General features: G+C 41.8%; 1 long non-coding RNA gene and 2 pseudogenes across 2 annotated transcripts in view; all 3 read right to left on the minus strand.

Annotated features, from left to right (window-relative positions):
• Positions 1 to 26,082, minus strand: part of LOC139184578 (uncharacterized) — a 498,707-nt gene that overhangs the window by 156,053 nt on the left and 316,572 nt on the right. The gene's annotated exons all lie outside the window — the stretch shown is intronic.
• Positions 384 to 3,702, minus strand: LOC139184455 (ATP synthase-coupling factor 6, mitochondrial-like; annotated as a pseudogene).
• Positions 5,904 to 8,924, minus strand: LOC109562701 (dolichyl-diphosphooligosaccharide--protein glycosyltransferase subunit 1 pseudogene; annotated as a pseudogene).

A 26,082-nucleotide genomic window follows, 5' to 3' on the forward strand; every position in this document is an offset into this window, starting at 1 on the left:
AGCATGCTGACACACCTGCTAAATATTTTGCCCTAAAATTGTTTTATTATGACCTCTATAAACACAACCAAAAACATTAACAAGTGAGATTAACACAAAAATATTGAATGATTGACTGTATTTAAACATTTTTTAGACGCTTTTCCATGGGCCCCTAACATAAGACGCTTTTCCATGGGCCCCTAACATAATTTGATTCCAAGGCTTTCTACACACAGATAGATATCAGCTCCTGGTCACATATAAACACCAAGTTCTGGGTCCAAATGATTTCAGTCTAAGACCCCTGGGGATGAGAATCCTTCAAAGCAGGCCATGAAGCCTGCCCAGCTCCCCACCCGTACAAAGCATTTTCCTGCCATCCCTCCTTCCTGGTCCTCTCCCATTTGGAGCCTGGTTTTGCCCCATGACTACAACTCCCAGCCTGACACCCAACCTAAGTTCTCCTGGGCCGGGGCCCATTAACAATTCCTTTTTGGCCTCCCAACCAGATCTGGACACTGTGCAACATGCTCCCTATAATCTGTCCCTACTCCCTCCCATATTTCTTGATACCTATAGTTTGTAGTGAACTCAACCCCATACAAGACACTTTAAAGAATAATGTCATCCATTTATCTGATAAAGTCCACAATACATAGAACCCCCGATGAGTAAAAGTGGACCCTTAGTAACAGACATTAAAGCTGCTACAAAAAATATCATCAGAGAGCACCAGGCTGAGGGGTGGGATCTTGGGGGTGTGTGGGAGAGAGGCTTAAGAGGGAGGGAATATATGTATACTTATGGCTGATTCATGTCCTTGTACTGCAGAAACCAACAGAACTTTGTAAAGCAACTATCCTCCAATTAAAAATAAATGTAAAAAAATAATAAAATATCTATATCAAATTACCACTCTCCTCCCAACTATCATTATGAATTAAGAGTGTCTTAGATGATTACATTCGCTAGTTGTAACAAATTTATTTTGGGAGGTCTTAAAGAACAAATCTGAAGATGAATCATGTAATGCTCCCTGATACTGAAATTGCTAAACTTCTCACAGAATTTGAAAAGCAAATTTACTTTTGAAACATCTTCCAGTTTATGGGTCTTTGGGGACTGATTGCGAGTGTTACGTGGCTACTTCTATAAAAAGGTTTGTGATATCCAATAATAGTACTCTTCAAGAATAATTAGCATCTTTAGAACAGGATTCATGAATATTACTCATCACATGGAATCCAACGAAGGCACAGTCAAGGAAATGATACTTGGTTGATATCCAAACATAGCCAGAGCTGGCAGTCTGGTTTGCAGCCTCAGTAGTCTAAGCAAGGAGTAGAACAGGACACAAGGAGGCATGGGAGTGAATACTTCCCATCTGCGTGTCTCTGAGTGTGTGCATGACTTGTGTCCAAGTCTTCTGTGATGCCATGGACTATAGCCCGCCAGGCTCCTCTGTCCATGGGATTTCCCAGGCAAGAATACTGAAGTGGGTTGACATTTCCTCCTCCAGAGATCTTCCTGACCCGGGGATCGGACTCCCGTCTCTTCTGTCTCCTGCACTGGCAGGTGGCTTCGTTAGCACTGCACCACCTGGGAAGCCGAAATACTTCCCACGCATTCCAAAGACGTGACCCCTAAGTTCAGTTTTTCATGCCAATAATGTCCCTTAAAAAGCGTGTAGCTTAATTATAACGAGTGCATCCAGTTTTGATGCCTTTATGTCTTATCTAAGAATACTCCCCACTTTCCGTTTTATGTGATATCTATTACACAGTTGAGCTTCACTCTTTTTTGGTATAATTTCCATCTTTTAAAACTTGTGGGGAGGCTCTACTTCCCTCACAAATGAACAGAGTCCCTGATCTCCAGACAGCCTCTCCTTTTACCTCCCTGCTCTGTTAAACCTGCCACTCCCTTCCTTAGTCCCTCCAAAGTGGGTTCCACCTGAAGCAGACTTGCTATCCTATTCTTTACATGAGTCCTCCACTCCTTTCTCCACATATTTCCCTCCCACTTCTTCATTTCCTCTACGGACTATACTTGTAGCTGACACACCTAAGCCCATTCTGGCACGCTGTCCTCAGGAAGAACTCCTTTGATCCTGCTGTTTCCTTACTGAATCTGGTATTTAGTCTTAATTATTTTGTTTGTTTCATCTCATTCTTTACACTTCACACAATTCCTCCTGACAAGCATCATCTTGGGTTCTCCCATCAATCACTTTTTTTTTTAACAGCTGTGAAATGTATGTTTATTGTTACTTCTGACCCATTCATTGTACAACTAATCCAGCAAAAATTACCAGGAAAATTTTACATTACTTATTCAGGGCTGTGGTTTCTCAAAAACTTTGAACTTGGGGTCTTCAAATGTGAAGTTAGGGAAAGTGTTCATGTCTCCTTTACTATATATTTGGTCAAGCTTAAAAAGCTCCCTGTCCAGTTCTTGCTGATACTCTGGGTCAGCATCAACAGGTCCTCCAGATGTCTGTCACCTAGTTCTATATTCTCTGATCTTGTCCATGAAGAATTACTGTACAGATCAAGTTCCTTATTAGATGCCACTGCTGTTACACCTGTGTTCCTCCTCAGAGAGACTGAGACTGCAGACTGAATGACAGTGGACCTGAGGAGCCTCAGAAGAATCATGGTGATCCTGTTACTTGCATTCAATCCCAAGCTGCCAGAGCCGCCACTGCCGCCACCCTGTTACCATCAATCACTTTAGAAATACAATGGAAAGGAGGGTGGAGTGGGAAGGATGGCTTTTGAGAACTTGAATGCAAATGGCATTGCTAATAAGCTGTGCTACCTACGGAAAATTATGTAGCATCTCTGTACCTCTATGGGCTTCCCTGGTGGCTCAGATGGTAAAGAATCTGCCTGCAGTGTGGGAACCCGGGTTCGATCCCTGGGTCAGGAAGTTCCCCTGGAGAAGGGAACGACAACTCACTTTAGTATTCTTGCCTAGAGAATTCCGTGGAGAGAGGAGCCTAGCGGGCTTCAGTCCATGGGGTTGCAAAGAGTTGGACACGACTAGGTGACTAACACTGAGCCTCTATTTGATGTAGAGGTTTGTAGAAGAGAGATTATTACCCCATTAACCAGGGGTGGAATACAATGATCATGAAATGATGAAAGGGAAGGAGTTCCATAAACTACAAAGAACTGTTCAGAATTAAACTGCTGTTCTCCTAGCAACATCTCTGCAGCTGTTAGCAGCTGTATTCTTCCACTGACAGAATCAATGTTCTCTTCTGTTGATAACTTACTCCTGAGAGACCTGGCCTAGTGACCTGTTTTAGTTCCACAGAGGTGAATCTGGGCCTTCCTTCACTGCAGCTGAAAATCTTAGTGTGCTAGTAGTCCACCACATAGATAATTTCTTAAAATGCCCCATGGCACATCTCAGTCCTTCTCAGTCCCTGGAGAAAAGCACTTGGTAAGTGGTTAAACCGAGCCATCCTCAACACCTTGCCAGTTTACACATGTCTAGAGGCAAAAGAGTAGTGCAGGCTTTGAGATACGATGGGCCTGGGTTTGAATTCTACCAACAACCCTTACTAGGTGTATGATCCTGGGCAAGTCTCTTAACTCTGCGAGCCTCAGTTCTCTCATGTATAAAATGGAGACTAATATCTCACATAGGCACTCAATAGATAATAATCATTACAATGATGATTATACTATAGAAATGTGAAGAATCTGTTTAAGGAGCATCTAGCTTTACTGCTGGAGAAGGCAATGGCACCCCACTCCAGTACTCTTGCCTGGAAAATCCCATGGACGGAGGGGCCTGGTGGGCTGCAGTCCACGGGGTTGCTGAGGACATGACTGAGCGACTTCACTTTCACTTTTCACTTTCATGCACTGGAGAAGGAAATGGCAACCCACTCCATTGTTCTTGCCTTGAGAATCCCAGGGACAGCGGAGCCTGGTGGGCTGCCGTCTCTGGGATCGCACAGAGTTGGACATGACTGAAGTGACTTAGCAGCAGCAGCAGCTTTATTGCTACTTTTACTGGGATTGTTCGTATTTCCTAATAACTTGTTAACCAAGTCCTGAGGTTTCCAGGAGCCACTGTGCCATTCACAGGCCCAAAGATGGAAACCCTGCAGCATCCGCGTAGATGACCTGTTTTTCTCCTAGGGTATCTACCAAGATAAATCCCATTTCTCACACCATGCTCCATATTGCCAGAAAATGGAAATGATACAATTCCTGGGTTAATTCCAAACAGCCACTGAGAGGTCCCCAAATAAGCCCCTTATTCTCCTGCCTAAATCCTACCCATCTTCCAAGTCTCACACTCTCTGCTTCCCCTGGTGTTTTTGGATAACATGTCTATCTCCTCTGTCCCGATACTTCCTAAAGAGCAAAAACCCTGCTACCATCTCAATGGGCAAGTTCAGAGTGGGGCTTAAGGGGAAGAAGAGGTAGAGAAGATGGTACCAATGACCCTTAGAGGAAGTAGAAAGATAAATTACCAAGAGTTATTCTATGTTCAGACAGGATTTTCAAGATGGGAAAATACAGTCTAGTGTAAGAAAACAAATGAGAGAAGAGCTATGGAGACTTTTCACCCTGGAAAGATGCAAAATATCCTCACAGGGCTTTCCATATACAATGTTCTATAAGGCTGTGATTAAAATACACAATGAAAAGCTAGATGTGAACAGAGAATAAACATTATTGTTCAATCAGTGCAGAAATTATCATCAATTAAGCTAACTGGAGAGTCTCAAAAAAGCAGAGATGTTCAAACTGTGCTAGAGGGCTCTCCTCCTCTGAGCATTTTTAGTGAGTTCAATACTCCTTTTGCCTGCAGTATACCAGGTACTGTAGCTGTTCCCTGCTGGGGCGCCTCAGGAACAAAGCTGAGTTTGATTTCTGCCTGTCTTCTTGGTGCCCAACAGAGAGTGAGACACAGAGTCCTTCCTCTATAACTGGGTGCTGGACCACATTTCCTCATGCCTGAGAGAGCCTCAAGGTCAGGTCTTGAGTTGCAAAAATTTGACTCTAAGTCCAGAACCTTTCTAAGACAATGCAATCCCCAAACTGAGAGATCTCCATGAATATCTGCTGACAGAGACATGACCGCCTCCTGGCCCCTTCTTTCTTTACTTGTCTAACCCTGGCAGGAATGCCTCCTCAACCCTACCTTTGGGCTCAGCCTGGCCCCCAGTTCTGGACACTATCTTGACCTAAGGTAAAGAGAAGCATGAGGCTTCAGTATAAGCACAACCAACATGGTGACTGAGACAACTCAGATCTAATCTCTTGGAGGGGAGACAAGACCTCCAGTTCTTTTACCATCTAGTCAATGCTGTAACAACAATGGATTTGGAGTGCTAGCACCTTAAGAAATCACCTGTTTTCACTGCTCCTTGCACTAGTACAGACATAACTGTTCATAGCAAAAACCATAGAAAAATTAGAAGTTGTATTGTGCTTTTTGAACTTCACATTATAAAATTTTATTTCTGCCTTGCTATCTAGTCTTTAGTGGTCGAGTGGCTGCATAGTAGTCCATCAGGTTGATATACCACAATTTAGTTAATCAGCTATTCCGAGACACTTATTTACTTTCAGATTGATGCTGAACAATACTATTATGAACGCCTTTTCTCTGAATTTAGAATTACTTTCAAGATTAGATGTTCAGAAATGGAATCAATGAATCAAAGAATAAGAGCTTTAAAAGACTCAATACAGAGTATTTTTTTTTTTACAGCCTTAGCTTTATTTTCATTTGGTCATGTGTGCTTTAAAAAACATACACATGCTTGTAATATACCCAAATTTCAGGAATTAGAAGGTGAAAAGAATATCCTAGGCTTCAGAACAAACAAAGCCAACTCAAAAACTTTTTGTTCAAAATTCAAAGATATTTTGTTTTAAATGATATTTAGGTGTTTTTTGTTTTAAGAACATTTTAGGGACAAAAACTAAGCTTCTTGTGTTGCTTGAGGCAAGGCCTGGCTTCTCTCTTCCTTGAAGACCTTTTGCAAAATACAGAAGCCATAATCTGCTGGCCTCCATGTTCACTGCCCACCCTGCCCTCTGGAGGGCTACAGGGTATCCAGGATGTGTTCAATCTTGCTAACCAGCTCCTGTCGCTTTCCTGAAATGAGCTTCTTATTCTGGATGTACATGTCTTTCTTGAGCTTGCCGGCCACCAGCCACTCGGCCTCCACTGCTGACTTCAGGACCAGCTGCTTGACCTGCGTGTCCAGTTTTTGCATTTCGCTCACTTTGTCACACAGGTTGGAGCCCTCGGTCTTCAGCCTGGCCTGCAGCAGTGCCACCTCACTGGTCAAAGCCTTGTGCTCCATCTCCAGGCTCTTCTTGCCACTGTTGAGGACGGACACATCCCGGGACTGTTTGTATCTATTGACTGTCTTGTTAAAGTGATGGTAGAGACCTAGTCTCTTGCTGACCAGGGTCAAGACCTGCTCTATTATGCAAGCCACCTTCATCCTGGCTTCTGCAGCTGGATCCTTTGTGATGGATAAGTCCAGCCTGACATAGATGACGACGGTGAAGAACAGAATGGAGAAGGTGGCCACCAACAGCAGGGGCTCCTGTAGCATGAGCACCTTGCTGAAGGTGTAGTGCACCACGATGTCCTGAATATGCTGTTCCACCAGGTTTTTCTTGTGGGCCACGATCACAGGGCGGCCAAATGTGTCCAGGTAGGTATAGTATACCTCGTCGGGGGCTCGGCTGATCTCATAGGGACTGTCCACCTGGATGTTCCTGGCTCCTTCAGGGAGGATGATCTTCACAGTCAGAGAGTCTATCACTTGTTTATCAAACACGTGGTCCACAAGCCTCATTTTCAACACATACTGGTCTCCCAAATTATAGAGGTACTCATAGCTTGGGAGGTTGTAGCCAATGATGTAATGAGTCTTCCACCCGCCAAAGAGAGGGAAACGAGGCTTCATTTCCATCTCCACCGAGTCATCCAAAATAAGGAGGTGTCTGGTGTAAATGCTGCCAATCTCATCCCGGTAATAAACATCCTGGGCAGAGGCAGGAAGGATGGTCTTAAAAGAACGGATGGAGGAAATGCCACTATCTATCCATTTGTCATAATCATAACGTGAAAAAGACCCCTTCAGCACAGCCCCCGTGTGCTTCAGGTTCACGTTTTCTTCCACAGCAATATTACCCCAGTGGGAGACCTCGATGACTCGGGTCATGCTGGTGACGGTCAGGAAAGGGCTGTTGTTCTCAGAATGTACTTTAAAACTATCCTGACTATAGGCAGGGATGTCGTGGAAAGGGCCGTAATCCAGGAGATTCTCGTGGCGCATGGGGTTGCCCAATTTGGTATAGCTCTCCACGTTTGGGGAGGCGAGCTTCACATGCATGGTTTGCGTCTTGGTAGGGTAGGGAGAGTAGAAATAATGGTTCCCCTCAAACACCACAAACTGTTTCTGAGACTGGGTGATCTGGATTGGATACGGCTGAATCGCGTGGGTATAAACGGCTTCCACAACGACTGAAACCTCGGCCCCAGGATCAAGAGCAACTGGGAGTTGGACTGTGAAGAATCTCCCGCTTTTACCGTTAATTTTGGTCTCCTGTACTTCCAGACTGTTGGCTTCCTCATCCACTCCCGTCACCTGCACGCCGAGGTGTGCCAGCTGGGCCTCGAACTCGGGCTCCAGCGCTACCAGGAAGGAGGCAGCGCGGGGCGAGGAGTCACTGCCCGTGTGAGCCAGGACCACCTCGGCTGTCACCTTGGCCAGGTGGCTGCTCAGGTCCACCGTGCGCCTCACCTCTTCGTTGACCAGAGGCGGAGCCTCCGCAGAGGTGCTGCCTGGCTCCGGGGCCCAGGCCGCAAACAGCAGCAGCAACGGCAGCAGGTGGACTGCGGGCGCCTCCATAGCCGTGACCTAGTTGAGCCCTGCCTGCGTGTGCGTGCCCTGCGTTCCCCACAGGGCAGCAGCTCATTGGACCACTCAGTTCCCCAAGATGGCGGCGTCCAGGGGCTCAGTTAGTATTTAATGAGGTTAAGTTGTTTTTTTTTTTTTTCTTTCTAATAATAGTGTCTGCTTTTTAAATTTATTTTTTAAATTGAAGGATAATTGCTCTACAGAATTTTGTGGTTTTCTGTTATACATCAATAAGAATCAGTGATACATAAAAATGGGTTAGGGTTAGGGTTGAGGTATCTGTAATGACTACATTACTATAAGCAATATGTAAGTAACTATTCCAGTTTTAGCACATCACCTCTATCAGACATGATTATCTAACATTTTTGCCAATTTAGAATGTATAGTAGTATCTCATTAAAATTTTCTTGTACTTCTTCACTCACTGGTGAGTTGGAAGGTTTCCTTTATGCTTGTTACTAACCACATTGCCTCTTGTATATTTTGAAAGCACAAGAATGTTTACTTTAGTGGCCCAGATGTTTGGGTTCCTGCATTTATAAACTGTTCTCCCTTGCTTTGGCTTTATAACCTATTTGCTAATCTCCCTGACACCACTTGATCCATTATTTGTGTGTTGTTTAATCAAAGTCCACAAACTTGGGTAGGGATTAAGACAATGTCACTTGCAGTTTGGGATCCAGTATAAATTCCCTTTTTTTTTTTTTTTTTAAAGCTATGTGGCATTAATTGATTCACTTTTTCTCTCAAAGCCTCTTTTCTTACGTGTAGAAAAGAGAAACACCACTTATCTGCTTACCCCACAGTGTTATATGATAACTATAAGCCTTATAAAAGCAGGGTCAGACAATTTTTTCTGTAAAGGGCCTTACGGTAACAATTTTAGGCTTACAGATCGTATGATCTCTGTTACAACTACTCAACTCTGCCATTGTACCATGAAAATAGTGTAAACAATGATAGTCCGTTAATAAGCATGACTGTAGTCTAGCAAAACATTTTTAGAATAGCAAAACTTAATTTTATATTTATGTATAAACATTTATATCTAAATATATGTATATGTGTAAATAAACTATATAACAAACATGTTACAATATAACATATAACTTACATATTATAATATATAATTACATTTACAAATGTTATATAATTACAATTAAATATGCATATAATTAATTTTATAAAATTTTCATGTATCACAAAATACAGTTCTTTTTTTTTTCCTGCTACTTGCTTTTTTATTTGCTTAAATGATGGGAAATAGGAAACCGTATTGACAGGTACAAGAGTATCCAGTGGAAAGAGAATACAATTTGGAAAACTTTCACCAAGGTTCAAGTTGATTCTGCCATGAATTATCTAATCCCCCTGAGGCTTAGTTTCTTAGCTGAAAATGAGGATAATGAACTTTGAACGAGAACATATACAGTGTGTGCCTTATAAACTTTAAAGTGCTATACAAACTTTAGTTAACAGTATTATTACCTGTCTTATACAACTCCAAACACTAACTTGAATCCTGACCTTCTCAGCCTGATTTGAAATGTGATGCTCGTTGTCTTCAATAGAAGCTCCAAAGCCGTGATTTCCGGAATGAATGGAGACTGAATTCATTGTGAATTCTCCTGGCACCAGCACAAATCTGAAGTATATGGGTTTGAAGTGACAAAGGATAGGATGTTATTGCAGGGGCTTGTGGGGCTGGCAGCACAAGTAGAAGAATGAGCCCCATCTTCTCTGGCAGTAGTATCAACAACCTCTGCACGACACCAAGGTGCCTCTGCATGACACCAAGGCTGCCACCTACTCTGAGCACATCACAAAGCTTCCTGCCGCCTCAGCTCTCAGCCTAGCCAGGCCCTGAAACCCCAGGGATGTCAGATACACACCTCACCCTGGCTCTGTGGAGACTTAGACATCTGGACAAGCATTCTTTCCTTAGGTTCTGATCAATGACTGTTAACCCTGTATCACTTGGTTCATTTTATTCATTTTACTTATGGGGAAATTGAGGCTCATATAGTAAAGGTGGCTTGCACCAAATTATGTAAGCCCTGTCCTTAGCTACTATTAGGAGACTTTGGTGCAAGTTCCTATTCTGCAACTGACTAGCTATGTGACCTTGATTGACTTATCATAGGTGAAAGGTGATTAATTCTATCATCTATTAAAATTAGCATTTCAGTAGCACTTTAGAATTGATCCACTGTATTCATAATCTAATCCCTACAATAAACATTAAGACAAGGGGTATTGTGGTAATCTACATTTTGTCTAAAAGGAAAGACAAGCTCAGAGAAATTAAGTGATCTGCAGAATTACGCAGCTAATAAATGGCATCTTCTGATTCCAAATAAAATACTTTCTCCACCAAAGCGTATGACTCAAATTCCTCAATAATGAAAAGGAATTAAAGCTTGTCTTAAAAAACTTACATGATATATGTAAAAGTATGCTGAAGTAAAAACTACTCAACCATCAGTTCCTAGCATCTTGAAAATGAAGGCTTCTATTAGTTATCTATTGCTGGGGAGTAAACCACCTCTAAACATAGCAATTTATAACAGTGAACATTTAAGTTCTCATCCAGTTTCAGAGGGTCAGGAATATGGGAGCAGCTTAACTGGGAGACTCTGGCAAAGCTGCATCTCAAGACTTGACTGGCACTGGAATCCTCTTCCAGGCTGTCTCCTGTGGTTGGTGGCTGGAGGCCTCTATTCCCCCATGGTGGGGATGGGCAGTGATCTCCATGGGCTGCCTGAGTGTCTTTATGATGTGGCAGCTGGCTTCCCTTGGACTGAGTGATCCAAGAGAGACAGAGAGAATATACCCAAAATGAAAGCTACAGTCTCTTTTTAACCTAATTAAGAGTGACATACCACCACTTTTGCAGTATTCTATTCTCTATGTCCAACCCAAACTCAGCGGGAGAGCATTACACTCATACATGAATATCATGAAGTGAAGATCATGATGATCATTTTGGAGACTGGCTACTATAGGATCCCTTTATAATTCTAAAGTTTCTGTTGACTCCCATGAGATGAATATCATAGTTTTTATATCATCTGTTTTATTAATAAAATATTAAACTACATGAAATTGCCCCAATTTGACTATTTGTGACCCACAAAAAATGGTCATTTCATATGGTTCAGCCTAATTGATAACCTTTGGAAGTAGTTGATGCCAACAGTTCAGTTATGGAGCTGCTATTCTATTCTACATAGTAACTGAAAAACTTATGGGAAGAAACTGATCTAGCTCCTGGAGGTACAATGGTGAATCAGACAGGGAAGATCTTTCCTCATGGACGTAATACTCTTAATGGTTTTCAAACCTGGCTTTTTAGAACTATGAATCCATGAATCCTTGAGACCCACCCTAGACTCACTAAATCAGGAAATGTGAGGTTGAGGCCAAGGATTTACATTTCCTAATGCCCCACAGGTGACTCTGATGCAGCTGAGTCCATGGTCCAGCATTTGGGAACCACTGGTGCATATTTCCATTCTCACCTTCTTCACCTCCCATTTACTCCACAGCCCACAGCAATGGGTTTCCACTTCACCACTTCACAGAAATTGCTCTTGCTTATATCACCATGAACTCTTGAGAGCCAAGTCCATTAACTCTTCTAGACTTCTCTTACTTCCTCCCTGTGGCATGATGTTACTGGCCTCATCTTGCTTCTTAAAATCCCCTCCTCTGGCTTTTAACAACATTCTCTTTTTGTTCTCCTCCTACCTTCACTCTGGTTGCTCCCTTCCAGTGTCCTACTATTGATCCTCTTCCTGTCCCACTGGGTAAGTGGTGCCATTGCTCAGTATTCTGGCTTCAGTCAACCCTCTCACTCTCCAAAGTGTTCCTGGGTGACTTCCTCCATAACCCTGGTTTAAGCAGTCTATATCAATGACTTGAAACCCTGTACACCAGACTTCACTCTCTAGGACTTGTCGGCACACAATACTCAATAGACCCCATGATGTACCCCATTTATTCATGAAGGATATTAATAAATATATCCTTAGTTAGGATCCAGTGGTCCAGAGCTATTTATTAAGCTATTTTTTATTGGATTATAACTAAACAATATAATTTAACTCAAACTACATCGTGAACTTCTTGTGGGCAAGAACTAAGTCTTGTTTATTTCTGTGTCCTCACACTATTCAGGACACTTTGAGAATATAACAGAAGAATCAGTTGAAAACTGACTTGTGTCTTGTTTCTCAATACCCACCTCATCAGCAAAGAAATAGAAAAAGTCTATGTTCCTGCCCCAGCAAATTAACCAGCCTTTTGTTTTAGAGAAGTCACCAGGTGAGAACTTCTCTAAAGACGAGTGCTGAACAATATTTTTGTGTTTTAAATTCTGAGACCGAAAGGGAAGAGGGGATGGAAACAATTTATTGAATGCTTAAGGGAAGAGAAGGACAGGGAAGAAGAAAGGGTGGTACAAATATGACTTTCTTTGCACATGTGTATATGTGTGTGCATATGCATATTATCTCTGCATATGAAGATTATATATATAGTATATGTATATATGTGTATAGAATATATTATTCTATAGCACGTATACAAAGACCACATTGTTGTTGTTCAGTCCCTAAGTCATGTCCGACTCTTTGTGACCCCATAGACTATAGCATGCCAGGGTTACTTGTCCTTCATTATCTCCCAGACTTTGCTCAAATTCATGTCCATTGACTTGGTGATGCTATCTAACCATCTCATCCTCTGTTGTCCCTTTCTCTTCCTGCCTGCAATCTTTCCCAGAATCAAAGTCTTCTCCAATGAGTCGGCTCTTTGCATTAGGTGGCCAAAGTATTAGAGCTTCAGCTTTAGTATTAGTCCATCCAGTGAATATTCAGTATTGATTTTCTTTAGGGTTGACTGGTTTGATCTCACAGTCCAAGGGACTCTCAAGAGTTTTTTCCAGCACCACAGTTTGAAACCATCAATTCTTCAGTGCTCAGCCTTCTTTATGGTCCAACTCTCACATCCATATATGACTACTGGAAAAACCATAGCTTTGACTATGTGGACCTTTGTCGGCAAAGTGATGTCTTTGTTTTTTAATACTCTGTCTAGATTTGTCATAGCTTTCCTTCCAAGGAGCAAGTATCTTTTAATTTCATGGCTGCAGTCACTGTCTGCAATGATTTTGGAGCCCAAGAAAATAAAATCTGTCACTGCTTCCACTTTTCCCCCTTCTATTTGCCATGAAGTGATGGGACTGGATGCCATGATCTTAGTTTTTTGAATGTTGAGTTTTAAGCCAGCTTTTTCACTCTCCTCTTTTACCTTCAAAAGGCTCTTTAGTTCCTCTTCACTTTCTGCCACTAGAGTGGTTTCATCTGCATATCTGAGGTTGTTGATTTTTCTCCCAGAAATCTTAATTCAAAAGTCAGGCTTAAACTGAAGAAAGTAAGGAAAACCACTAGGTCATTCAGGTATGACCTAAATCAAATCCATTATTATATGGTAGAGGTGATGAATAGATTCAAAGGATCATATCTGGTAGACAGAGTGTCTGAAGAACTATGGACAGAGCTTCATAACACTGTACAGGAAGCAGTGACCAAAACCATCCCAAAGAAAAATAAATGCAAGAAGGCAAAGTAGTTGTCTGAGGAGGCTTTACAAACAGCTGAGGAAAGAAGAGAAGCAAAAAGCAAGGGAGAAAAGGAAAGATATACCCAACTGAATTCAGAGTTCCAGAGAATAGCAAGGAGAGATAAGAAGGCCTTCTTAATTGAACAGAGTAAAAAGTAGAGGAAAACAATAGCATAGGAAAGACTAGAGATCTCTTCAAGAAAATTGGAGATATCAAGGGAACATTTCATGCAAGGATGGGCACAATAAAGGACGGAAATGGTAAGGACCTAACAGAAGCAGAAGAGAATAAGAAGAGGTGGCAAGAATACACAGAAGAACTATACAAAGAAAGCTTTGTTGTTGTTCAGTTACAGTGGCCACAGGACTGGAAAAGGTCAGTTTTCATTCCAATCCCAAAGAAGGGCAATGCCAAAGAATGTTCAAACTACCACACAATTGCATTCATTTCGTATGCCAGCAAAGTGATGGTCAAAATCCTTCAAGCTAGGCTTCAACAGTATGTGAACCAAGAACTTTCAGATGCACAAGCTGGGAGTCAAAGAGGCAGAGAAACTAGAGATCAAATTGCCAACATTCGTTGGTTCGTAGAGAAAGCTAGGGAGTTCCAGAAAAACATCTGCTTCATTGACTACACTAAAGTCTTTGTGTGGATCACAACAAACTGTGGAAGATTCTTAAAGAGATGGGAGTACCAGAGAAACCTGAGAAACTGGTATGCAGGTCAAGAAGCAACAGTTAGAACCTTACGTGGGACAACTCACTGGTTCAAAATTGGGAAAGGAGCACATCAAGGCTGTATATTGTCACCCTGTTTATTTAACCTATATGCAGAGTACATCATGTGAAGATCATATATATATATAAAACACAATGCTTCACATGATTATTATGTAAAGTAAATGAACTAATGTAAATAAAACACTGAGCATGTATCTGGTACATAGTAATGAAGCATTCTGCTCTCTCCAAAATCCTACTTGCTTAAGCAAAGACAAAATTACAGAGCATTTCCATTTGAGTCAGACCTAATTGTTAAGCCTAACATTAGGCCAGAGAGAGTAACTGCACTCTTGAAATTGTATACATAATTTGTACAAAGATGCATATGTTTTTCTGAGGATAAAAGCCATAATTTTCATGAGATACACAAAGGAGTCCTTGTCTCTAAAAATTTCCAGAATGCCTAGGAATCAAGTGCTGGTCAACATTGCAACAATTGTTACCATTCTTACTTATTCTTAAACATACTACTTTCCCAATCAAGATATGCATCAGTGACTCAAAGATCCTCCTTTTAAGGAGATTAGTGGAATCTTCATTCATTCATGCCTGTACTCATGAATTCATTTATGCAATAAGCAATCATTTGTACTGACTCTACATTTAACATTGCTAAGCCCAGGGTACAGAGACACACAGACTGTAAGATCATTCAAAAGACAACTACCTAAACTGTGATGAAGGCTTAAAGTGACCAAAGATTTGAAAAAGGAACATCCCAGCAGCTTAGCAGCAATAGCTTCAAAATCTGCTACTGTCAACAGCAAGAAAAATTATTCTAAGGCAGGGAGATCACTCAGTAGTAGGGAGCAGAAGTGTAACAGAGAATGTTTTCTCTCTAACTGGGCAGAAGCTAAGGAAAGACAATCTCCCAACATGCCACCCCCCCCACCCCAATCCCTGCCTCTTTTAGCTTTATTGAACTGAAAACTTTCCTTTATGTTCTTTTTTTTCCCTTTAGCTTAGTGTGAATTGTGGGCTCTTTAAATCTTTGAAGTGGGAAAGTCCCTAATCTACAGACACAGCATACAAATTAGGTCTAATCTTGAAAATATCCAATGTCAAGAGTCTTACTAATTTGAGAGGTCCATTCTATATTGAATGGGCCTAATTATTAGTTGTTTCTTCCTTGAGCTAAAATTTGCTCTAATTTTCACCTCAAAGTCCTAATTCCATCTTCTGGGATAATACGTGTCTTCCATAGCAATATTTTTAATTAATGGCTTATAAAATAAATTTTGGAATTATATCCAGTATTATAATCAATGCAATTGAATAGGATAGGATAGGCTAATAGAAGAGTAGAATAGAAAATAATAGAATTATAGCATGTGAGAGAGACAGGTTTTGTTTTTCAAGGTATTTCAATTGTTTATAGATTTATGTAAATGTGTACCAGTTTTGATATTAAATGTCTTTCTTACTATGGGTTGCCACTGAAAAGTATGGAAAATACCAGTTCCTTCAGGTTAAGACAGCTGTGTCATGGACCCCTGTCTTCTGTTCTTCAGATTCACTGTCCCAGTATTCTTTAATAGTCCTCATTTGTCTTTGTTTCGAGTCTCTTCCCTACCATGGTCTAGCTTCTCTGACAAGACTCCCTCTTGAATGTTCCACTTGAAATGGAAGGCACAGAACCTCTCAGATAGGACAGGACTGGGAGTTGTGCAGACAATACTCACCTTGGGGCAGGAAGACAGGCGGGAGTTCTCCCTACTACAGTGCTTGCTAAGTTCTCAGATGCCTTCAGCAGTGGAGCACCAGGGTCATTGACCCTATCACCAGAAAGCTTCCAAAAAGGTGTTTGTGGGAGACTTGAATTCAAAACTATATGATGTGCAGCTGCTCTACCAGGTTTCAGTGCAGTGCCAAGAGAGAAAGAAGACCACCATCCTGTGCACTCCAGGCCCACTCACACTTATTAACTCACTCAATCTGTGGGCTATGCCGTATCATTTCACCTCACTTTACAATAAGAAAACTGAGGCTCAGAGATACAAATAAAAAAACTTGATGTATTTTAGGACTGTCGTAAAACTTGCAGTAAATGGTCATCAGACAACCTATAGTGTGCTATACATCACAATGGTGGTAGCTCTCACTTAAATAGCATTTCATTGTTTTCAAGGCACTCTCATATCCCTAGTCCGATCATCCAGGGGTATGTGCAGGACTCATGATAGAACTTCTGTCTTCCAGATGAGAACATGGGTCCAGGGAGATTATGTTAGTTGTCTAAGACTGCACAGCTAGAAGGTGGTACAACTACCTGTAACTCAAGAGCCAACTCTAAATCCAATGCTATTTTCACGGGCCTCTCTGCCTAATGCTGACAGTTTTACTCAGACCTACTGAAGCAAATGCTCTTTATTTTCCCGGGTCTGGAAATTTACAAAGAGATTCTAGGATGCTAATGCTTTATCCGGCTATCCTGTTATGGCCAAGACGGCATGAGCGTTTGTGATTCTAGAATAAGATGGATTCTTCCCATAAATGGCCAACAAGTTTGGGCCAAGTTGTAAACATTATTTACATCAATCTCAGACAGTAGGTGAATCTGGTCAGGGTGCCAGGGAATATATGAGAAAATCAGGCAGCATTAATCTCTGTAGCATGTGTGAGGGAATAAAGACCCCCTTGACTGATGGTTGGCTTGATATGTCTGAAGAGGATTAAGTTTGGCTGTGACAGAAATGGCTGGGGAGCCAAAGTGAAGAGAACTCGATGAGGTATGGCCTTCAAAGTTTAAACTTCTAATCTCCATGGACCAGAGTGACTTCGTAAGGAATTCAAGAAGAACGCAACTCGCTCAACATATAATAGGATCCTGAAATCCTAAGAATGTTTGCCTGAGGCCAGAAAAAGGAAAGAAGTGTACTGGTGCCCACTGTGGGGTGAAGTCTCAGACAGACTGTGGCAATGCTGTTTTGATAACTCAGTGCTATGGAGGTATTGCGGGCTTGATGACATTTGCAGGGGTTGACACCCACCCAAACTCATCTTCTAAACGAAGAGCTTAATAGATAGAAGCAGCAGCTAACATATCCTTGCATTCACCCAAACTAACAGACTGGCAAAGTCAAGCCCAGCAATAAATGGAATTTAATCTCTGGTATTTAACCCTAAATACCATCACTGGATTTCTGAGGTGATTCTCTGACTGTGCCCCCCTCCCTACCCAATCCCTGCTCACAGGTTTTTCTTCTTTTAGGGGTTTGTATTTTGATAATAAGCTCTACTTGCATTTGTAAAATATAAAAGAGTGAACTTCCAGATGGACTTCTTAAAGTGCAATCCAAACATGAGGGAAATAAGAAATCCAAAAGTCAAAGGCGAGTGGGAGGTTTTCTTCTCCCCCAAATCTCTGGGGAGTCCGATTCATTCAACATATTCACATTCTAGTTTCATTTCCATTTTCTATAATAAGAGATGAAGATGTAATATGTCAATGTTGATGTATCAGAGAGATGATGAATTCCAGGCTAAAACACAGCGACATCTGCTTGGAAACGAGATGGAAGAAATTAAGATGCTTACCATGATTATTTTCCTCCCGAGCAAATTTATAGTATCTTTGGTCTCAAGGGCAGAAATTCCAGACAGATTAGCTTTTCATCTCCTAGGTAACTCTCTGAACTGCATAGCTATAGAAATTCATTGCTTTAACACTGGGTGTCCTTATTAGGGAAATATCTTAAATTCTGTGCCAACAAAGAAACTCATTGACTACTAAGCAATAGTCCTGAAAATATTTATGACGTGGATTACACACAGGTGCTCCAAATAGAACAAAAGCTGGGGTTATTCACCACTTGGACTAACTGGGGAAATTATTTACACCTAGCACAGTACATTTTATGCTTTTAGTACATATTTTTTCTGGGCTATATGTCCTCATATTCTTGGGATGGTAAATTTGCTTAAGTACCAGAGGGGACTGGTAAATGTAAATAGAGCTATATAAATAATAGGTGCTAGAGTACTAGAATTGTCTGTACTATCTATACTCATTCATAACTTATTCAGCTAAAATGTATCCAGTCTCTACTACATGCCTGTGTTCAGCACTGGAGATGTAAAGATAAATACAATATGACCACTGCCTAGTTCAAAATTTGTTCTGTTTATTCCTTTCAAACATCTTAGGAAGCTGCGCAGGCATAAGCATGTCCATTTCATAGATGAGGAAGCTGAGGCTGGGGGAGGTCACATACCAAAGTCAAGACTGGTACTCCAACATTTTTTATTTAAGTTCAGCGCTCTGCCCACTCCCTTACACACTGGCATGATTAAGATGAGACCCAAAGGGGATTTGGATGACCCAAGGGCAACCATTCAGTGTCTGAGGACACCAAAGCTGGCTTTTGACCCAGTATTAACATCCCAATATATTCCTTTTGCACTTTTTAATCCAGATGTTTAGCAACATGTAGATATACCTTTGGTCTCAATCAAGACTAAGCAATACTTTGCAGGACTTACCAAAATGCTCATTGAAAAACTATTCTCTTCTAATTGCATTTTGAAATGATCCAGTAGGGTTTGGACATTTTTGAAGCAGTTTCTCTCTGAATTTAAGCAACAAGAGTTGTAAAATGTTCCCCAAAATATTGCTTGGCATGAAAACCTCTTTCAATGCAAATGAGCCATTGGTAAAAGGAATTTGTTAAGAGAGACAGGAATTGGGGTGAAGCTCATTAGCCACTTGGTTGCCAGGGAAGCGAAGCTGCCAGAGGAGACTGGATTGGAGATGAACATGGGGTGGGGTGGGGCGTGGGTGTGTGTGGGCTGAGTGCACGGGTCATTTGCAGTCAATAAGGGCCAAAGAGGACATTTTTACACCCTTACTAGGTACAACTTATTATTACTATTTTTTTAATACTGGCAGAATCAATATGTGGCTACTCCAAAATAATGGTGGTGAAATGAAAACAGCACGACAAAATGGAAATGATATGGGGGTCAGAAAAACCTAGATTTGAGTATTCCCTCACCTGTTAGTTGTGTGACTTTGGGCAATATTTGAATTTCTCTGAGTTTCCATTTCCTCATCTCCAAAATGAAGACAATCAATCCTACCTCATAGGATAAATATGATGAAGGATTTGAAAGCACTTATTAAACAGTATATAAATCAAGTTTTACTTTTCTGTTTACAAAAAAATTCAAATGCAGATCCAGTGAATATCTCTCTATGTGCAAATATTATTCACTAATACACTCTGTCTTCCAGCTGCCCCAGCCTTGGTCATACTTGCTGTGGATATTTCCTATGACTGTACGTTCAAGAGTGCCTTTTGTGGATACTTCCTAAGGCTTCAGTTTGGTCACAGGCCTGAAAATGTTACATCTCTGATTTGGGAAAGCAAGGCCTGTGATTAGTCTTCCAAGCACAATTATACCAAAGGCCACACACAGACTACGTTCAGATGTCTGATGGCCATCTTGAGTTTGGCTCTTGATTTATAAGCTCTCCAGCTTGTTCCTTCACCAGTTCCTAACATCTCAGTAAATAGCAACTCTGTTCACTCAGTTGTTCAGCTCATCTCTTCTGTCTACTCCCCATTAATGTCCAATCTGTCCCTTAGAAGTACTGTCACTTCTATCTTGAAATACATTATGAATACAACCTCATATTGCCTCCCCACCAGCGCCACCCTACTCCAACCCACAAATTTCTCTTGTCTGGAATACTGTCAATCTTCACTGGTCTTTCCACCCTTACCTCTTTACAGTCTATTATTCTTATAGCAACCAGAACAACGCTTAAAAGATATAACTTAGGCCAATCAAGAGACCTTCAATAGTTTCCTATCTCATTCAGAATATGGATGAAATCTTAACCATGGCCTACAAGACCCCTGCTGAGCTGACCTGTCTTCCTACTACCTCTCAACTTCATTTCCTCCCATCTACTCACTTAATCCCACCACTCTGGTGCTCTAGGCCACCAATTACCCTCTTGCTTCGGAAAAAATTGTGCTTGTCATTCCCCTTGCATGGATCATTTTTATACCAGATATTCACATTTCATTTCTCCACTTTACCCAAGATTTTGCAACAAACATCATTTCTTCAGAGAAATGATCACCTGGTCTCCTGATCACTTCTGATGTTTGTTATTCTTAGCACTGACATATTATGTTATGTTATACCATATTATATTATGTAACACCATATTGTATTATATTATTGTTTACTGTTTGTCTCTCTACTGGTATATAAGCCCCACAGGGGTAGGCACTTGATCTCTTTCATTATCTCCAGCATTTAGATTAAATCCTCTCATTGTAGATGCTTTCAGTGGCTTTATGACACATCCTTGAACCTACCAGGAGACCAGAACTGCCTTTCAGCTGGGGAAACACTTAATCCAGCTTGGTTGAAGGGATAATCAAGGGTTTAGAGAGAACCATGTATCAACCAAAAGGTATTCTGCCTGGAGCTGAGGAATAAGGAGGAGCGATAAAAGAGCACAGAAGTTCCAGCTAACAGGAGTTAAATTACTTGCCCAAAGTTATAGACAGAATATATTCAATAAGAAACTGAGATCTGAACCAAAGGGACTCAGAACATGCCACTCCAAGATATGCATTTTGGCATACCGATTATTTTGAGATGAAGGCACATGCCAGAAGGGTTCTCTGACTTCCCCTCTGTGACATGAAAACAGCTTATAAAACTTCCTATAAGCAAGGTGACCTCCCTGCACCAGGAAGAGAACATTCTTATCACCAGGTAAATTGACACCAAAATGGATCTGTACACACAAATCAGCTAAAATAATCCTTATATTCCATTAGTTTCTCCAATACATTTCCTAGTCACTTTTCCATGATCCTCCGCCCCTAGAAACTTAAATGCCTTTTCCTTTGTCTTGTCACTTTTCCACAAATTTATCATTCTTTGTTTAAAAGGGTACGAGTTCTCAGTCCTAAGAGCTTCTTATCACCTTCAGAGGTCCAACTCACCTACCTCTGGGGGCTACTGCAGAAAGGTTCAATTCAGTTTAAATGCATTAGGGAGGCAGCACTGCTTCTCTTGTAGCTCAGTCAGTAAAGAATCTGTCTGCAATGCAGGAGACCCGGGTTCAATTCCTGGGTCAGGAATATCCCCTGGAGAAGGAAATGGGGAAGGCTCCCATATACATGTGAAAATATTAAATACAATTTGTATGCTTTTCTCCTGTTAACCTATTTCATGAAAGTTTAATTCTCAGGTCCAGTCACAGAACCTAATAGGGTAAAGGAGAAGTTCATCTCCTATGGAACAATACTGTAAACAAACCATGGTGGTAGTTCAGTTGCTAAGTCGTGTCTGACTCTTGCAACCCCATGCACTGTAGCCTGCTAGGCTCCTCTGTCAATGGGATTCTCCAGGCAAGAATACTGGAGTGCATTGCCATTTCCTTCTTCAGGGGATCTTCCTGACCCAGGAATCGAACCCGGGTCTCCTGCATTGCAGACAGATTCTTTACCGACTGAGCTACGAGGGAAGCAGTGCTGCCTCCCTAATGCATTTAAACTGAATTGAACCTTTCTGCAGTAGCCCCCAGATGTAAGTGAGTTGGACCTCTGAGTTAGTTCCTGGAGTATGAAAGGGCACCATAGAATTTCTAGAGCTGATAATCAGGGACAACGAGCCAGGACCTCAATGACCACTCCAGGAACCTCTGGTGGCTTTCACCTCTGACGCTCAGGAAGCTGTGAGAGGCATAGCCTCCTCTCAGACCCTAGGAGGGTCTCCCAAATGAAGACTTCATTTCTTCTCCCTGAACTGGTCCAGCCTGAACTGGTATCATGGAATTCACCCAGAGAAAAGGTGAACTTTAGCTTGATTAATGATTGTGAAACTCATTGGGTTTCGGTTCCTAGGGACTGCTTCTTTCCTCTAATTCTCTTGAAATCTCTCAGCTATGGAAGCTGGTCACCAGGAAAATGTTTGTAAATATCCCTCTAGGGGGCTGTCCCCTGTGCTGGAGACAATGCCCTGACTCTAGAGTCTTACCAGATCCTCTGAAGTCTGCAGAGGAGATGGGCCAACATTTGTCCAACATTATCTAAGGAAGGAGACATTTTCAAGCAGGTACCACTCTGCCTTGATAAAGGCACTTCTCCCCTGTCTCGTGACAGGCTGGTCCAGTCCCTTCTGTATCTCCCAAATCCTAGTGCACTCTGAAGTGAACTGTCTTCACCAGCGACAGAACAAGGGAAAATCCTTATCATGACATTTTGATCCCATACAAATATCAGTTCTTACAATCTCCAAAATTCTCTCACAATGCTCTGCACAGGCATTACCAATAACCAGTTATTCTTCTCTCCAGAGCCTGCTGAGAGAGAAAGCTATTTTACTGAAGATTGTTTCTTTGACATTCACGCTCCAACAAGGATAGTCTCTTCTGGGCCTAATTTGACTTCTTTATGTGCCAAGAGGAAACTTTCCATCTGAAGGGTAGGCATTCAGATAACTGAAGAGCATTTAGGAGGTACTTTATAATTTCCTTGAATTTCCTAGAATGTTTGGAGAATAATGTGTATTGATTAGCTGTCTCTTTCAAAATGTTTAGCATTCTCCTACCCTCCCCCTCCCCCTTTTTAAAGGGAATTAACAGTAAAGAGAGAAAATAAAAAGAATATACCGACTCACTCATCCATGTTTTCTGACTAAAAGGGGTGTGAATTAAAATTCCACGAAATGTAACGGAGTCCATGCAAGGACATTGGAAGCCAAGCAGTTATTCCTGATAAATTTGGAATTGAGGTTATGAAAATAAGAGAGATGGCAGTGACTCCTTGACACCATGTCACAATATGAATCTGACACCAGGATGGCCAGCATGACTAAATGACGACTTTAGGAGTCGAGGGTTGAGATGGGGGATATGTAACCTTCAGCTGCCCAGTACAAAGGGAAGTGGAGATCTGATCATGCCACAGACGTAGTACGTGTCATTCACCATACAAGTGTATGACACTCCTAGGGCAATGTTCTCATAGAGAATTCTGCTTCCAACCAATGAACTGGCGCACACACACACACACACACAAAATTACAGCTATGACCAATGATGTCACATAATAGCAAAACAAGCATATTGGAGGGTTTTTTGGTTTGTTTGTTTGTTTGTTTTACTATAGTACCCTCTGCCGGCGGCTGCAACTGGCGCACGTAGCGCGGCCGAGGGCAACTACCCTACCTCCGAGGTCAGGGGTGGCGGCCGGGAGGAGCAACCCCACCTCCAAGGAGCGCTGTCTGCACAGGCACCAGAGGGCCTAGAGGAACTATTCCACGTTCAAGGTCAGAAGGGGCAGCGGTGAGGAGATACCCCTTGTCCAAGGTAAGGAGCAGTGGCTGCGCTTTGCTGGAGCGGCTGTGAAGAGATATCCCACGTCCAAGGTAAGAGAAACCCAAGTAAGACGGTAGGTGTTGCAAGAGGGCATCAGAGGGCAGATGAAACACTGAAACCATACTCACAGAAAACTAGTCAATCTAATCACACTAGGACCACAGCCTTGTCTAACTCAATGAAACTAAGCCATGCCCATGCCCCACGGGTGGCCCCCACCCAAGACAGGTGGGTCATGGTGAAGAGGTCTGACAGAATGTGGTCCACTGGAGAAGGGAATGGCAAACCACTTCAGTGTTCTTGCCTTGAGAACCCCATGAACAGTATGAAAAGGCAAAATGATAGGACACTGAAAGAGGAACTCCCCAGGTCAGTAGGAGCCCAATATGCTACTGGAGATCAGCGGAGAAATAACTCCAGAAAGAATGAAGGGATGGAGCCAAAGCAAAAACAATACCCAGTTGTGGATGTGACTGGTGACAGAAGCAAGGTCCGATGCTGTAAAGAGCAATATTGCATAGGAACCTGGAATGTCAGGTCCATGAATCAAGGCAAATTGGAAGTGGTCAAACAAGAGATGGCAAGAGTGAACGTCGACATTCTAGGAATCAGCGAACTAAAATGGACTGGAATGGGTGAATTTAACTCAGATGACCATTATATCTATTACTGCGGGCAGGAATCCCTCAGAAGAAATGGAGTAGCCATCATGGTTAACAAAAGAGTCCGAAACGCAGTACTTGGATGCAATCTCAAGAACGACAGAATGATCTCTGTTCATTTCCAAGGCAAACCATTCAATATCACAGTAATCCAAGTCTATGCCCCAACCAGTAACGCTGAAGAAGCTGAAGCTGAATGGTTCTATGAAGACCTACAAGACCTTTTAGAACTAACACCCAAAAAAGATGTCCTTTTCATTATAGGGGACTGGAATGCGAAAGTAGGAAGTCAAGAAACCACCTGGAGTAACAGGCAATTTTGGCCTTGGAATACAGAATGAAGCAGGGCAAAGACTAATAGAGTTTTGCCAAGAAAATGCACTGGTCATAGCAAACACCCTCTTCCAACAACACAAGAGAAGACTCTACACATGGACATCACCAGATGGTCAACACCAAAATCAGATTGATTATATTCTTTGCAGCCAAAGATGGAGAAGCTCTATACAGTCAACAAAAACAAGACCAGGAGCTGACTGTGGCTCAGATCATGAACTCCTTATTGCCAAATTCAGACTTAAATTGAAGAAAGTAGAGAAAACTACTAGACCATTCAGGTATGACCTAAATCAAATCCCTTATGATTATACAGTGGAAGTGAGAAATAGAGTTAGGGGACTAGATCTGATAGATAGAGTGCCTGATGAACTATGGAATGAGGTTCGTGACATTGTACAGGAGACAGGGATCAAGACCATCCCCATGGAAAAGAAATGCAAAAAAGCAAAATGGCTGTCTGGGGAGGCCTTACAAATAGCTGTGAAAAGAAGAGAAGCAAAAAGCAAAGGAGAAAAGGAAAGATATAAGCATCTGAATGCAGAGTTCCAAAGAATAGCAAGAAGAGATAAGAAAGCCTACCTCAGTGATCAATGCAAAGAATTAGAGGAAAACAACAGAATGGGAAAGACTAGAGATTTCTTCAAGAAAATTAGAGATACCAAGGGAACATTTCATGCAAAGATGGGCTCGATAAAGGACAGAAATGGTATGGACCTAACAGAAGCAGAAGATATTAAGAAGAGGTGGCAAGAATACACAGAAGAACTGTACAAAAAAGATCTTCACGACCAAGACAATCACGATGGTGTGATCACTGACCTAGAGCCAGACATCCTGGAATGTGAAGTCAAGTGGGCTTAGAAAGCATCACTACGAACAAAGCTAGTGGAGGTGATGGAATTCCAGTTGAGCTAGTTCAAATCCTGAAAGATGATGCTGTGAAAGTGCTGCACTCAATATGCCAGCAAATTTGGAAAACTCAGCAGTGGCCACAGGATTGGAAAAGGTCAGTTTTCATTCCAATCCCAAAGAAAGGCAATGCCAAAGAATGCTCAAACTACTGGAAACTGCACTCATCTCACATGCTAGTAAAGTAATGCTCAAAATTCTCCAAGCCAGGCTTCAGCAATACATGAACCATGAACTTCCAGGTGTTCAAGCTGGTTTTAGAAAAGGCAGGGGAACCAGAGATCAAATTGCCAACATCTGCTGGATCATCGAAAAAGCAAGAGAGTTCCAGAAAAACATCTACTTCTGCTTTATTTACTATGCCAAAGCCTTTGACTGTGTGGATCACAATAAACTGTGGAAAATTCTGAAAGAGATGGGAATACCAGACCACCTGACTTGCCTCTTGAGAAATTTGTATGCAGGTCAGGAAGCAACAGTTAGAACTGGACATGGAACAACAGACTGGTTCCAAA

The sequence above is a fragment of the Bos indicus genome, chromosome 8 (assembly GCF_029378745.1).
Source record: "Bos indicus isolate NIAB-ARS_2022 breed Sahiwal x Tharparkar chromosome 8, NIAB-ARS_B.indTharparkar_mat_pri_1.0, whole genome shotgun sequence".
NCBI lineage: Eukaryota > Metazoa > Chordata > Mammalia > Artiodactyla > Bovidae > Bos > Bos indicus.